At 48.7% G+C, this 15,815-nt stretch overlaps 1 protein-coding gene across 2 annotated transcripts in view; it reads left to right on the forward strand.

Annotated features, from left to right (window-relative positions):
* The first annotated feature begins 656 nt into the window (after nucleotides 1-656).
* The window catches only part of LOC116426986 (zinc finger protein castor homolog 1), a 120,438-nt gene continuing 105,279 nt past the window's right edge, over nucleotides 657-15,815 (forward strand). For both annotated transcript variants that reach the window (XM_076373664.1, XM_076373665.1), the window contains exon 1: nucleotides 657-1,955. The gene's annotated coding sequence lies outside the window, so the exon portion shown is untranslated. The remainder of the gene's footprint in view (nucleotides 1,956-15,815) is intronic.

Consider the following 15,815-nt stretch of genomic DNA (forward strand, 5'->3'; position numbering starts at 1 on the left):
GCTCGGTCCTAAGGAGACGCAACATCCTCATCGATCAGAATCAAGCATCAACCTCCCGAGAACCTCCCACAATCACCCCCACCAAAGTGCGGGGGGTTGAATCGGCGACAAGAAGCAGAAGCACGTGGACTCTGGGAAGGCTCGTGAAGGTAGCCGCAGGGCGCAGAGCACGCCGCTCGCCAGCCGGTGGACGAGTGCGCGACAGTAGACGAAGACCAGAAGAAGAACTCTCTCGGACGCGGTTCGGCCGCGAGACGGTGGCGAAAGAGAGGATAACATCTGTCCGTCCTCCTCGCGCCTGAGACGTTCCGTCTCCCTCTAGCTCCGTTTCAGTCAGCGCGGACAGAAGACTCGGTTCGAACCCGTCCAGGTCGGAGAGAGAGGGCCGACGCTGAGAAGAGCTTGTTTGGGGTGGGGAGAGCTGTGCGCTGACGGTCTGGGGCGCCGGGGCGAGGTGGAACGACACGAGGGCGGGGAGAACGCGACGTGTCGTTCCGTAGGACGGGGTGGGGCATCGTTCCAGGGCCTATGGTGGGGGGGACGAACCGTGGATCAGGAACGGGCCGCGAGGAGGGGGCCGTGATCCAACGCGTTCTCCCCTCCTCTCTGTCTCTCTCTCGCCCTTCGGAGGGGTTCAGTCATCTCGCGCCAGCCGAGCCACGCGCACTCGCTTGTCTCAGATTCTGGGCTCGGTGAAAGACTCTCTCTGCTCGCACACCGCCGCCGCACACGTTTTCCTCGCACCACGCGCTCTCTACGCGTGCTCTTCGACCCCTAGCATCAAGACAAGGGGTTGGGAAAGAGGACCTCAAACCGAGATCGTTCTCCACGGCTAGACACGATCCCGAAGCTGCGCGATCGGAGGACAAGCCATCGGTCAGTCGCGCGGACAAGCTCGGGGCACCACCCCCTACCGATGGAAACCACGGAACACCCCCACTTCTTGGACTATCGAGCCCCACCAGGTGGTAGAAACCAGGATCCAGTGGAAGAGTGCGTTCTTCTGTGCTGAACTAGTTGTGATCGTCGATCATCCCCTTTCAAACGTGTTCCTTTTTTTTCCGTTTCGCTGTTCGTCACACTCCGGAGGATACTCGAAGACAATACGTCCAACCCCTCCGCGAGGGAGGTTTCGCGAACGGAGGCGACATCGTCCTTCGATCATCTATTTTTCTTTTTTTTGCGTCTTCTCGCGGTTGCTTCTACGGGTTCGGCGTGTTCACGCGCGCGCACGCCCCACCCCTAATACTGTGGCTGCCGCCAGTCGGGGAACACTCACCACCCACCCACCCCCCACCCCCTGGGACGAGGAACGGAGACGCACGACGCGCGGGCAGCTCGTAGGCGAGGACAGTGGCATCAGATCGCGCGTCTCTCGACTTCTCTCACCCCGTTGGATGATCGGCGGTGGTGACGCACCATCGGGGGACTTCCGGCTTGTTGGACCGTTCCAAGGGTGGCTTGCTGTCGCGCGGTCCCCGGTGATGTTGTTGGCCGCCAGGGTGTCCGGTTCGATGACAGTGCGACGCTCCGGGAAACAGGGGGCCAGTGGTTGAATATTTGGTTCGCTGACGACGGTGTGATCGGCCGAGTGATTTTCTTCTCTCTCTCTCTTTTTTTTTCTTTATTTTTCTTGATTCGTGACCAAGTGTGAGATCCCAGACACCTCTCGTCCGGTGGTTCCGACTCGTGTTCGCGCGGGGGTGGTTGGTTTTTCGGTAGGGGTGCACTCGCTGGACGAAGTAATGTAAGTGACAACCACGGACCTGGACACACGCGTTCGAGCATTGTCGGTTAGTGTGCGTGATGAGACACGGTGACGGACCGCTTTGGGAAGCTTAGACGGTGCCTGGACACGAACTTCCGGTATCAGAGGGCTCCTCGAGGAGGACTATGCTGCACGGGGGAGTGCCGCGAAGAGGAGGCAACGGGGATACTCGCTGAGATTAGACGAGGTGAGTGTCGTTCGCTTATTGTCCCTCGATTGTCGTTCGAACCCTACTTCTTGGTTGCTGTCTCGAGTTTCTTGGTGATGAGACTTCGTTGGTGTTCCAAGTACTCCGAAATGTCGGATGTAGATAGACGAGTGTCAGAGTAATTAAGTACCGTTTTTAGGAATTCTTTGTGTGCTTTTCGAATGTTTTGTAGTGTACATAGTTGGCCGATTCATTTTACCCAGAATGTAGACACAATAACGGCTGCATTCTTCGTTCGGGAACGTATTCCTTCCGTTCCTCCTTTCGCGTATAAGACACGTCAACACGCGCAGATTAATTTACACTTAATTAGACCTAATTACCCTTACAACGTCCGTGGTAACCACAGGTCTTCGCGTTAGATTCACGGAAGATAAACGCTCCGCTGATCGACATTCATGTATTCAACCGATTTTCCATTATTCACTGGAAACATCGTCCGCTGCAATTTGTTATACTAAAAAGCTGTCAGACAGATTTAATAATTCGACGTCACTGAATCTCGATGAATATTAGATAAGCGTGTGTAACGAGCGCAGAAGGCCTTCGCTTTTTCCTACTATCGTCGAGAAAAATCGCGTCTCGCGTATTCCTACAAATTCAACATAACACTTTAACATTTATAAATCTCTTCGACCATGCTAACCTTTCCAACGTTCGAACGAATAAATTATATTCGAAAATCGTGTGTCTATCCACGTAAAAACGGTAACAAACAAGCGATTCCACGCACGAGCATTGACAAGATCGTTCGGCCTCATTAACGCGCGAGTCATCCGAAGCGTACGCGGCGTCCGCGCCGCGAAGATACATGCACACCTCGGGATCCTGGGGCCGTCTAGCCGCGCCGAGGCATCCCTAAGATTCGGGAAAAGCTATCAAACCGTCCGGCCGGTTTATTTATAATTTATACGAGACGGTGGACACCGGCACGCGCTGCAACAAAGTATTCAAATTATGTCAGCGAAGTGCGATGGGTTATTGCAGGGGAGGCTGTAAAGTCAGTTGGCAGCCACTTAGCCGGCTCCGGGATTCCGAGGGCCCAGGAAAGACGGATTTAGCATCGAACGTTTGCGCCCGCCGTTTATTGTTCGAATTACTTGTCCGGGGTCTGCGGCGGCCAGAGAAAAGTCTGGTCGTTCGCAAATTGTATTCTTGAAAAGCGCGCGCGTATCGGCTGCGAACGTGTAATTGCCGGGGGCTGCGCGAAACACGGGCTACGGGCGGGGAGGAGCACAATCCTACTTTACCTCGCGTTCTGTTAGAGCGGAAAATTAGCGTTGCTCACTCGGCAACTTGGAAATAACCCGCGAGAAACGGCGCGCCTGATTTTCTTCTCCATCTTTTTTCTTTTCCCTCCTCCTCCTCCTTTCTTTTTCTTCTTCGTGACGATCGTATCGCAGGACAAAGGGAGCGGGAGGAAGAAAAAGGGGGCTGCGATCCTGAGAGCCAGGCCGCGGAAAGAAACGCGATATCGCTGGGACCAGGCGGGGGTGGGTGGGCGAGAGAGGGTGGATTTTTATGGCGATTCCTTCCTTCGCCTGGGAGCCTGTAATCAGAATCGCGGGGAACGATAAGGCAAGACCCAAGGCGTACATTTGTCCGTACGTTCGTTTCCCGTTCGCTCAACCACCGTGAATTTTTAAGTGTTTTAGAGCTGCATTTCGTAATGACAGAGCGACATGTCGCGAATGTTCTCTGTAATTTGGGGGTTTCTGGGGAAGAAAAAAGTTACTTGCTGGAAAGTGGCGTGTGATGTTGCGGCGGTTGATAAATAGGTTTCCTAGGGATCGAGGAGTTTCGGTGGAAGGACTGTTCGGCTGGGGGATTCGATTTTGACGTTGGAAAAGAGGTTTGGGCGGGAGTCGTTGCCAAGGGACGGTTTAATATTTTTAACGATCGACGGAGGTATATACGAACGCGTGCTCTCATCAGGGAAGTATGGAGGAACTAAAATTAAATGCTATTCTATTTCCATCGTGAAAGATCGTGGTAAACTTTTTCGATAAGACTATTAATAATAAAATTGTAGCGTACGGAGTCTATTAAAGTGTGTGTTTTATACTTCTGTGTTGACTTTAATTAGCTATAAATACATGAAATTCCGTAGTTTATTAATGACGTTGCAGCACGGGTTCGGTACGAAACGGTTTCCTCGGTGTTTCGTTTAGATAAAATGGCGGAGAGTGTTGGATGACGACGAATATTTAATTGATTTGGTTTAGTGACAGCTTGATGGCCGTTGCTTTCTACCTCGTATTGCGCTTTAGCGAATTTCAAGAAATGAGGACGTAATTCGAGCCTACGCGATCTTTGAAACTGCGGAGAAACGTTTTCTCTTATTCATAGATTACCATCGCAGCTCATCGTTTCCCTCGATTCTCGCTCACCGAACTGCATAAAAACTTCTTTCCGTTCAATGAATAATCAACGATCAAGCAATTATAATCAGCGCTATTGTAAACGAAAGCGATTAACATTAATCTCCGGAGATCCGCAGAAATTGATCGACAGTCCACAAAAATCAAGGTCCAACGATTACTTGCAGACATCTCGATTCTGCCGTGAACTAAAAGCAAACCGAAGCGTGTTCCTTCGTCGGGAAGCCTCTCGATCCGGAAACCCCGCGATACAGACATCAGTCGCTCGTCCCCGATATCGATCAGCGTCCGAGCCGCGTCCGCGCATCGAAGTCTCCGCCGAAAAACCCGGCAAAACCGCGGTTGGAGGCAAATCGGTTAACGAAATGAGCCGTAAACAAGCGTTTAATGGAAAAAGCGAGGCAAAAAGGCCGCAGAAGAAGAAGAACGAAACGAATCGATAGGGTTTGCCCGCAGCAAAAAGATGAAGAAGAAGATCGAGAACAAGAAGAAATGAAGAAATCATGGGAAAAACGTGTACCGAGGGAAGCGCTCGTTGATACACGCTCGGTTCTCCCTTCCGAGGAGAGAACGAGCGAGAGAGAATGCTGGAAGGATACGAGGATAAAGGAACGGGAGAGGGACGGGACTGCGGACGGGAGAGAAAGAGAGAAAACCTCGAAACAATTGGAGGCGCGGAGGCGGCCGCATTTCATGTTGCCTGGCATCGGCTCCCTTTAAAGAGTCTCTTGCTTTTTGTTAGCTCTTCGAAAATTATGATTGTTTGTCCGCGAGATTTACTGCGCCCGGGGGCCTCCGCAGTGCGGTACAACGTAGCCGCCGTGCCCTCCGGGGGCACCCAAGGAACCTTCCTCGCGACGCTCGCACGGGGACCGCGGGGGAGGAGGTGGTTTGCCGAGATTAGAGAATCAGGAAAGTCACGACACGCTCTCCGTCCCGCTACCGAATCCCATATGCACGCGCCTCCCTGCTTCCTGCTTCTCCCTTCCCGCGACTTCTCTCTTGTTTATCGCGACCACCTCTCCCCCCGTTCTCACAGCATCACCGTTTTACTTCGCGTAATCTGCCGCGAAGATTAGTCTTGTTTGAATTAGCCGATCTTAGGAGACGATTAAAAGTTTCCGTTGCTCCGGTTCTCGTTGCTCTTATGAGCTTCAGATTGTTTTGCTTTGTCTTTCGGAGCTTGCGCGGCTTCGAACAAGATCGCAGTCGATTTAGGGAGGAGTTCGAAGATTTTCAGAGGATTACGGTCTCGGGTAATTCGATTTATGGAGATGTTGATTTTTGTTTTTGAGCCTGATCGTGTATCGAAGTTTTAGAGTTGTCTGTAACCTTGCTGGCTTCTCACGATAGGATTTTATATAACGTTCCGCCGTGCCTTTCCTTTGGGGTATCAATTTCCATTGACTCCGCTCGGACTCCCGACGATGAAAAACAAACACCTGCCGGTGAAATAATTAAGTACAGGTTGCGCACAACGTAGAGTATGTTAAGCGCGATAATTAAATGGCCGCCGATTCGAAATAAGACCGAGACGACGAGGAGATCTCCGGGGCTGAAAGAGGATCAGGCTGAGAACCGCTGTCACCGTGTTTATTAATGTCTCCAGGCAGATATAAACCGATTTAACGCCGGTCTTTTTATTTTCGCGCTCGTAAAAATGAGCTAATGAATCCGCAGGAGTTCCAGGAATCCCCGCGGAAATGTTTATTAAAACCGATAATTGCGATCGAGGCGATGGAACGCGATCGTATTCCACCCTGCGCCCTCGTTCCTACGGTTTTCCTTTTGCCGGGGCGGAAAAGTCGCGGATTTTCTTGCCTTTATCCGCGCACCGGAGATTCTGGTCCAAGCTCTCCCGCTCGTAAACCATCGACTTTTGAACCCGATACGCACGGTATTCCGTTGATTTATTCGGTATCTTATTGTGCCTCCGAACTAAACCCGGCCTGGCCATCCCAAAAAGTGGCTCTCCCTCGTCCGCTCTCACTCTCTCTCACTCTTTCTCCACTCTCTTTCTTCCTTTCTCTCGCTTTCGCTTCTTCCTGCTCGCACTCTCCATCTCCTACGTCTCCGGCGATCGCTCTATAAATTTCACGAGTCTTTCGAACCCTATATTTTCTCGTTATCCTCGCGTTTTGCACGACACGTTTTATTAAAGTACGATAATTTTACGAGGCGCAGCCCCCATCCCCGTCCGGCCGGCCTCGTCCTCGTCCTTTTTCTCGGCCCGGTTCCACCAATCCGCCACCCAGGCGGCTTTCCTTTTCCTCTGTTTCACCGTTTTCGAGGCTACGAGACTCCGGATCCGACTTCTGGATCGGGTTTCTTCGCTTAAACCCTGTGGCTCGCGGTATTCCGCTCGTAATCAGCGGGAACCTCGAGGAGAACGGCGCGCCTTCGATTCGTCGGCGAGAAATATCGATTTTCATCGACTTCTGCACTCGTAACTGCAGCGAATTTTTATTTGTAAGAAGTTCGAACATAAACTAGGAAACGAGTTATCGTTCTCGATACAAAAAGGAATCGCGCGCTTGATTGTGTACCACGCGAAGGAAGTTATTCGAGCGACATTGAAGAAACTCCGTCGTTTTTGCCCGGCAAGAATGTAAACGACAGATATAAAACGCTGATTTTTTCGAAGACACTTGAAGGAACATTAAAAGGAACATTCTAACAATACAACACGCCGTCCGGGGATCGAAGAAAAACCTCGATACAACTGTAACCAGCTCTCACGGGGTTATCTAATCGCAACAATATCGTTTCGACGCGGGATTCCGTAAAAAGACCCGTTCATTAGTAATTCCTCGCCGGGAGGATCGCGACAAGTATGAAGGAATTTAAACGCGGCGTATTAATCATCGCGTAGTACGGACCGACGCCGTGCCGCGAATGGATTCAAAGTTTCGAGAGGAACATTCAATTACCACGGTTCGATCCCGCGATTCGTCGAGCCGGGGGAAGGATCACGAACGCGCCGCGAGAAATGGTGTATCGGGGAACGGAGAAGAAGGCGAAGAAGAAGAAAGAAACGATGCAGAAGAAGAAGAAGAAGAAGAAGAAGAAGAAGAAGAAGACGAAGAAGACGAAGAAGACGAAGAAGAAGCCGAAGAAGAAGCGGGTCGTTCGTCCACGTCCGACTGTACCTTCCCCGGAGAAGGCAGCTCGGGCAGTAAAAGGCCTAAAGTTTTTAATACTTTCAGTTGTTTTTATGGCGGCTGGCATTTGCTCTTTTTTATTGTTCGTCTCCTCTTTCCTTCTCCCTCGCGGGCAGCAACACGCATACGACCCTTCAACCACGCTGGAAAGAAAGAAAAAGAGAGAGGGAACGATCGAGGGGGATGGCGGGAGGGGTGGGAGGAGAAATCGCTGGAACGGGAGTAAGACGGCGATGCGCGAACACGCGGTTACAAGAGAGAAGGAAACGAGCCAAACGAGAGAAAGACCTCAGTTCTCTCAGACCTTCTCTGATGTACGACTCGGCGGTCCGCGTGAAAAAAATCCCATAAACCAGTAAAAAAGCACGGGGTCTCTGGGCCAGAAGGGAGGACGAGGGCAGACGAAAGAACAGAGCCGGGACAAGGGAAGAAGAAGAGGAGGAAGAAGAACGAGAAGAGGAGGAGGTGGAGGAGGTGGAGGAGGAGGAGGAGGAGGAGGAGGAGATGGAGGAGATGGAGGGCCCAGTATCGCTAAAGGAATTCCTCTTATGACGAACCACGCGTGATTTTCTCTCATTCCTCCCCCTCTCTTCGGAGCATTCAGTCCGAATGCGCACTTCTTCACCTCCCTTTACAGCCATTCTACTATTTCTTCGTCTTCTTCTACTCCCCGTTCTTCTTGCTCGTCGTCGTTGTTGTCGTCGCAGTCTTCGACGCGGCCGTGAAACCGCGCGATCTCGATGCAACGAATTAAAACGCGAAGACAGAAGAATTTCGAATGACTAACGACCGCCACATGTGCTCCGCCGCGTCTATTCTTCTCTGCGCGTTCTGCTCTCCTCTTCGACGACTCGGGGATACGCTCGATGCCGCTTTCGCGTCTCGTTTCCCTTTGGTTTGGACATTTCTGTAGTTCGATGTAGGAGATTTGCTAGTTGCTTTGATGTTTTTCTTGTGTTTTCTTCTCGTATGGTTATGCCGTTTGCGTATTAGGAGAATCTTTGTTTTTTCGGAGTATGGAAGATTGAAAGTAGCTTTCGATCGAATTTGTCTGAACTGTCTATAAAATCTGAAGCGAATCGAATCGTTTTACGTCAATGTTGGTTCTGTTTCTCTTTCGAGGTCTTCCTGCTTATTCAGTTCCTCAAATATTGACGCGAAACTTGTTGATTTATTTGCTTGAAGTTGATTTACTTCGTCCGGGCGTCTTTCCGCGTGGAAGACAAACGGTAAGCAGTCTGAAGAATTTTTTAGTGAACGTACACTTCTCGTGTCCGAAAATTAAATGTCAATTTGACTGACACACGAATATTTTCGACGTTTCGATAGATGTTGAAACTAGTTCGCGGTATTTTCAATGCTACCTCTGTCGTCGGTGTTTATTGTTGTTTTAATTTCGCTGTATGGGGGGAGGATGCTTCTGGTCCGAAGACATCTCGTTTGTTCACGTTGCTCTCGATGATTGTTGCAACGCGGATATGCAAATGGGCGAGCCCGCGGACCAAACGGGAAAGAGATGAACAAAGAAGAATGAGAATACAGGTAGGAGGACGAGGAGAAGGGAAAAAAAAGAGAAATGGTGGGGAGAAGCGAATAGAATACTGGATTGTAGTTTTTAGCCGGACTGTAATGGAGTATCGCCGCTCTCTATGAATAGTTATGGCTCGTTTCGCATAAATTAAACCGTAAGAATTAATAGCTAATTCAGCAGGTTTTCAATTATCGTCGAAGCGAGAATTCAGTAATACAAGGCTTATAAATATGGAGGAGAGACGTTGTTGCTCCCACGGCACTGGCAGCGAATTTTTCGAAAATAATGCTCGACTAATTTCCACGGCGATAATCGAATTTAGATCGGACACGATCCTTTCCTGTTATTCTTGCACTGCGATCCACGCACAAAAAGCAAAACGTTCTTAAGCTGATTTTTAATTGATACGATCACGATCTGTTCCACTTTTGCATTTGCTTTTCTTCTTTCTCGTCTTCTTCTGCTTCCTCCTCGTCTTCGACTAGCCTCATCTGTCTGTCGCTCGAACGCTTGAACTTTTGGACTGTGAAAAGTTGCGTCGATTGACGTCAACGATCTGTTTCATTATTCAAATTTCAATCGAGGCAACGATTCTGTATTCGTCATGAAATTAGCGACAGACATGGAGTAGAATTAGTAATGACACGATGGAGGCATTAATGTCCGTGAACGAGCACAATGGCAGATTTCTTTCTGAAATCGTTGCTTCCGAAGTTGAGGAGGCAATTGTCATGGAACAACTATTACAAGTATTTTCAAATTTTTCATTTCCAAATGATCAAATATTAAAAATTCCAAATTTAAGAGTTCCAACGTTTACGATCTTAAAAACTCAAATATTTAAAACTTTAAAAATTTCAAGAATCTTGAACCTTTAGATCTTCAATTTTTACAACTTTCCATTTTCCACGTTTAACCCTTTGCACTCGAAAGGTGCTTCTCAGTCACCACTCGATTGGCGCATAAAAATTGTAAAATTTCGTATTTAACATTAAGTCTCGAGTAATCTGTCGATACGTGAAATGTGGAAATAAAATACCATTGTTCCCCTTATTTTGTGAATAGATTCCTCGTTAAGTTAGTTTAAAAAAACGTCATCTATATCTCATAAAAATAAATTGAATATTTCTAGTGACAAATTTTTCGAGTGCAAAGGGTTAAATGTTAAATTTCAAATTTCATCGACAATCGAATTCATTGAATTCATTGAATTGAACTTCCTAATGAAAAGGAAAACAAAGAACGGAAAGCAGCCTAGAGTCCCAGCAGCACGGTTTCGCTAGATCCCGCACAAAGGGTCCATCGGCGTCTCAGGATTCCCGCTATCGTCCGGATCTCCGAATCGAAAGGAAAAAGAGGAACGGAGAGAGGCCGAAGATCGAACCGCGCGCCGTCCGTAATTTCAGATAGAGTCGGTGCCGGGTGTTATTAAACCCGATAGGCCAGCGAATGTTTCTCCCTCGCGGGTGTTCCCTGACTTCAATTTAAATCGGTGACTTTGCTCTTCTGCTTCCCCCTTTCCTCTCCGGTTTCCCCCGTCGCTGGTATCGCGTGTGCACGCGTGTGTTGCGCGCGGCGCGCACATATATCTGTCCTTCGAGGCAGGAATCCCTTCGGGATCCTTTCGGCTGCGAAATGAAATGGAAAGGAACGAGATCTTCGTGCGAGAGAGTTGTTCCCGGGTCCACCGAGTCCCGATAATTATCGAATTTAATTGTCCGGTGGGTGGAAAGACAATCTTCAACCCCTTCTTGCTCATTAGTCGAATCTTTTGGAATTTTTCCTCTCCCGTCTTTAACCCTTTGACGGAAATTTTATAAAATATACGAAACCTTCAGCAGGTGAAGCTGAATTAGCTATCAATTGTTTAATTAATATAAATAAAGGGAACTACGTACTCTTGCTGTTCGAGTAATCAAATCATTCAACTTACTCTTCCAAATACGAAACTCTTATCTCGCCGAAACGTCGGCATTTGTCTGCAAAGGGTTAAAATTGTGAATCTATTAAATGCTGCAGATGATTTATGTAATTCTCGAGACAATGATAGGCTTTGAAATTCATTGTTGTTTTCTTCTTTATGATATAGTTTTCTCAAAAGGCTGTGGTATTCGGAGCGACCTTATTCGTTGCGCCAAGTACATTTAAAGTGTGCCGGCGACTTTAAGAAACGCTTGATTAGAAATTCCAGTTGGATACAAAGTATAATTACACGATTTCTTTCTACTTATTAATCCGACAAACACTCGACCATGCTCAGCCTGTCCAATTACAATTTCCTTGCGCACGAAATTTTTCTCTGTTCACGATCTCATGCTGACGCAATGAAAATCTGGTTCGACGTCGCGCGTTCGCGGAGAAGAATTTATCGAATAACACCGGACAACATTATTCCGTTGATTGAAAAACACACAACAAATCAAGCCGAGCGACCGAACAAACACACGGGCCGCGAACGTTTGACAGAGACACGAGTCGCGAAAGAAATCGCTATCATTAAGCCGCGTTTTAATTTACCCCCGACATTAATATCAGTCCTCCGACGAGACGTGGAAAAGAGAAAAAAAAGGGGATTAAATATCACCAGCATTCTCTATGAACGTTGCCGATAATAAAAAATTGGCGTTTCGTGAACGACGCGGATTAGAATGTCGCCCGACCACTTCGTCTAGGAACAAACACAAAAATATTCCCCATTGGAGAACATTGGCCGAGCTCTCTCCCATGAGCCGGGCCGAAATATGTATCAATAACAGCCATTACGAGGCGGCGCGGGGCTACTTACCGGTTAATTAAGATCCCGCGTGATAAATCTAGACCGGGCGCAGTTACACGTGAATTAATGATTTCCATCGATCACGTGGCGAACGCCGATCAATAATGCCGGCCGGCAGCCGGCGTAATCAGCCCCCATCGATTTAAATAATTCCTAATTCGCGGCGCGCTCGACGTCCACGTCGATACCAATCGAAACGCCGCTCGATATTGTCTCGGCGCGGCGCGGCGCGAGCTCGCGCGCGCGCGCTTGAATACGGTACGCGCGGAAACTCACTGGAACGCTGGCAAGTACGTTTAATTACCGATCAGGAGTGCAGCGTATCGGGGATCGTTTGTCACGATGATCCACCAGACAAGTCAATGCCACGCTCGCGAGTCAAAGAAATCATTCATCACATCGATGCACGGTGTCTCGAACGATTATTCGGTGTCTGCCGATCCCTCGGCTTCTTAGAACAAACACGGCCGATCGGCGGAATAGTTTTGCAACGATCCGCGCGAGATCTGATGCAATTCGAATTGCATTTCTGCGTTGGATGTACGTGTTGCGCCGACAACATCGTGTATAAGAAGCTTCGTAGAGGATGATTTTCTATTCTGGAGCGGCTTTATTGTTGCCAATCGAGGCACATCTTTATCGAAGAATATTCGATTGCGAAGAATTAAGATATTCTCTGTCGTATATTCGTCGACTAAAAATAGAGTGAACGTGTTCTATGAAAAGGAGAGGGAGAAAGTTCCGAATTAGTCAGTGTACGAATTAGGTGCAATGAAACACGCGCCACTAACCTAGATATAATTAGATCGGGGGAAAAGGGGGGCGCGAGGCGAGTGTACAAAAATGAAGATATTGAATAACATGAAAGAGCAATCTCTTTTTCCTTGATAGCTAAGACCACGTGATTTTTTATGGGACTCAAATCGCTCTGGTAATTAGACACTTCGGCTTCTTTTTTCCCTTCTCGGAGGGAGACACGGAGAAGATCCTGGAGCCCTCTCGACAGCGATCGAGATGCCTCGCGGTGGCCTCTTCGCACGCTTTTACACCGCGCAATTAAGCCGACCGATAACAGCTGATAACGCGCCCGGACGAGTTCCAGATCGCTCCCGGTAAGTTCAGGGTCCCGGGGAATCGTGCGTGGAGGAGAGGAGCGCGCGACCAACTTCTCCCTTTCGCTCTCTTCCTATCTCTCTCCCTCTCTCTTCCCCGGCCTCTCGCCCTTTCCCCGCGAAGAACAAAGATAAAGAAGACACTGGCTCGCGGCTCGAGATTCCTGAAACAGATGTTAATGGTCGGGAATGGTGTTCGGTTGTGGGTTAATCAGGGAACCCGTATGGGAGTTCACCGCTCGGGGATTCTTGAAACGCCTACCAGTGGCTCTTCCTCTTGGCGCTGATGAGGGAATAAAAATTAATCGTTGGTGGCATTCCCCGTTTCCTCGTCCCCTTTTTTCAAGTAATTCCCTCGAACGAATACCTTGCTTTTCAGGACTTCGGAACCTTAGATTAGATTCTACGCCGTTCTCCTCGATTCATTGGTCATTTGTTTATCGAGCGATGCTTAACTAATGCTATTCTGAGTGGATCACTCCGCGAATCCAGTAGCATCTCCAATTTTCCACTTTACAAGATCTTCGTTCCTTCGCGTGTTGCACCAGTCCTCAACATTCCAAACAGATTCAGTTCACTCTCGACCAAGAATCATTCATCGTTAAAATCTCCGCCTAAACCCTCGAAGAAACTTGAAAACTCCTCGTACAGCCGAGACACCGCGAAGCGAAGCAAGAAAAGAATTCTAAGGGAGATCGAATCAGGTGTCAGCTCGGTAAGAAAGAAAAAGGACGATCCCGCTGGAATCGCGGCTGAAAATCCGCTTAAGAACAATGCAAGGACCTCCCGTCGCAAGTTGAAAAGTCGCGGACGTGCCGGCAATCAGCTGATCCACTTGGGACCAGTTCTCCCGTAGCGCGACACAGTGCGAACGAGCCGGCCGGGCGAGCGAGCGAGTAAGCGGCGCAGGTAACGCCGACGAACCGATGCAAAATAACGTGTGTAGGTGAGAGAGCCATAGACGAAGGGAGACGTGGCAGCACAAAGGAAGGAGGAAGGAGAGAGAGGAGTCGCGCTCGCGCTCGCGCTCGCGCGGGGAAAAAAAGGAGAAGAAAGGAAAAGAAAAGCTGGAAACGAGGCTGCCATGGCGCGGGGACAGCTGTGCGGCGGCTGGAATGTGGGTTAGGCTCCCTATAGGTGGGCCGCTCTAATTATGAATTAATTCCTGAATAACGGTCGAACTCGCGCGACACGAGCGACCGTTCCTCGATGAAAACGCGATCCCCGGAGAACCGGTCGACGCCGACACCGGCCGCCGGTGTCCTCCTCTGACCTGGACACTTCCTCCCGGCCGCTTCCTGGAGCTTTCCTTCACATGCCGATGGAATTTTTGCGGGCCTTTGTTGTTTGCCTTGATTAGATCGCTATGTCTCCTAGAGACTCCAGGCTAGAATAAGCTTCGAACGTTTGGGATTCGTTGGAACTAGAAGACTGATCGATACAGTCTCGAGCTAACTGTTTAGAGGATCGGAATGTAAAAATTTTGATCTAGATTCATTCGATAAAATTTATTTCTTGAGACTTTTATATTATAATCGTCTACGTGTTCTGATCTAGAGATAGAGGATTGTCTATAGATTGCGTAGGATTTGCCGGAATTAGGAATAATTATTCAAGGTTTAAGGATAGATGATGTGTAATGAAATTTCTATTCTACATAGATACTCCGGATAACCTGTCTTTAATAAACGCAACAAGCTGGCAAACGTTCACGTCGAGGATTAATTCGCGTATCCAGATAGATCGGACAGTACCAGCTCGCTCCAGACAGTTCTCGTCGGACCGCGAACGTTTTAAGGCGCCATTAGCTTCAGATTTCCTTCTTTCCCGTTGAAATTGATCAATGCGCCGGCGAATTTCAATCCGTCCGACGCGGATCTCGATCAGGAGTTTCTAAATTTTCCCCGAAGGGGTCGGATCGATCCATCATCTCGTTTCCGCGGGCAAACGACGACGCGTTTCGAAACCGTCCGTCCGCGTAACGGATCGTCGAACGCGTGGGTGCTAGGAGGGATTAGAAAGTCGGCCTCTCGCGAATCCCAAATTCGAGGCGACTCCGATCGGGACCGAAGAAGGAATTTCATACGGGGGTCTTTGCACCCGGAGGATTCCAGCGGCGTCATTTATGGAACGGACAAGACACGCCATTAGATTTATGATTATGCAGCACGAGGTTTATATTTATGAAAGGCAACCAACACACATGCGTCGCCGGAGATGTGACGTTAATCCGATTGCCGGTAGAAACCTCCCGCGGGAGCGACCGGTCCGATTCGGATCACCTGATTTACAAATTTATCGCTGGAGGTTTGTTCGCCGGCGAGCGTTCGCCGTTAACGAACGCCCGGATATAGTAACCTCCTGAAAAAAGAAACCGCCGATTCTCGTTTCTTGCTCCGCGATCGTCCCCATTTTCATTTCAAAAGTAACTACACCGTCCTTCTTTTCCCTTAATATCGTCGTTCCTTTTTCTTCGTCTTTATACAGGCGAGACGACGACTTCTCGGTAATCTTAATCTGATTTATATGGCACCCCCGTTTTTCATTTCAAATGTAATTCCCGGGACACTCTCGTTATCGAAAATATTTCGATATTGATGATGCTCGACGGTTTTTTTATATCCTTTCCTTGATCGCCGCTGCGTTCGTTTCTAGCGGGCAGATTTTATTTCGGGCTTCGATTTTCTCGATGGTAATTGGAGGAATACAATTTTGCAAGTTGAATCGCGAGTGATCAGTTGTGAAACGTTTATGCGGAGGTTAAGGAATGTACGGTTGAATTTATTGCAGTTATTCTTTTTTTTGACCGGTTCCACCCCCCGGAATAAATCGGCGAGTTAAACGCGAGAGTCTTTTTAAAGCGCGAAAAAAATATTGC

Source organism: Nomia melanderi, chromosome 14 (genome assembly GCF_051020985.1).
Source record: "Nomia melanderi isolate GNS246 chromosome 14, iyNomMela1, whole genome shotgun sequence".
NCBI classification, from domain to species: Eukaryota; Metazoa; Arthropoda; class Insecta; order Hymenoptera; family Halictidae; genus Nomia; species Nomia melanderi.